The sequence below is a fragment of the Octopus bimaculoides genome, chromosome 14, assembly GCF_001194135.2.
Source record: "Octopus bimaculoides isolate UCB-OBI-ISO-001 chromosome 14, ASM119413v2, whole genome shotgun sequence".
Taxonomy (NCBI): Eukaryota; Metazoa; Mollusca; class Cephalopoda; order Octopoda; family Octopodidae; genus Octopus; species Octopus bimaculoides.
In genome coordinates, this window is record NC_068994.1 from 32,286,546 (window position 1) to 32,287,308 (window position 763).

A 763-nucleotide genomic window follows, 5' to 3' on the forward strand; every position below is an offset into this window, starting at 1 on the left:
TCTATATATATATGTGTGTGTGTGTGTGTGTGTGTGTGTGCATACAAACACGCACACACACACACACACACGTATATATGTATATACATGTTTGTCTGTGTATGCGTTTAAACCTATTTGAAGAGACTGTGCAATTACTTGTAGCCGCTGTTAAAGGAAGAACTCAAGACATTTAAAGGGCGAGAATGAATATTTATTTATTTTATAGCTTTGTCACAATCTGCAAAAAGTTTCTATGTTATGAATTTATGAAACGAATGATAAAATAGTTTCAGCTAAAAAATATATAATGGCATATTTTATGAAAGAATATATAATGATATCTCTTTGTAAAGAATGAAGTATGTCTTTCTTCTGTTGTTAGCATAGTTTCAAAGGAATTGGCAGAAATTTGAGCATTATTCTATCTTCATATATTCAAGAAAACCTCTCTAAACCAGAAACCCTTAAAAAAAGTATTATCCTACCTACAATCAAAATCTCAATCATGCAATGTCGATGTATAGTATGTGAACAGTCATGTAAAATCAATGTGTGGTATAATACAAACTGTAAAACCGCCGTGTAACAAAATCCTTTTAACAAGTTCAACCTTATGGAAATGAAGGACAACTTGGAACAACGAGCCCACTAGATATAAAAGATTTACAGACTAGCAGTATATCCAATATATATATATATATATACTTGGAACAACGAGCCCACTAGATATAAAAGATTTACAGACTAGCAGTATATCCAATATATATATATATATATACTC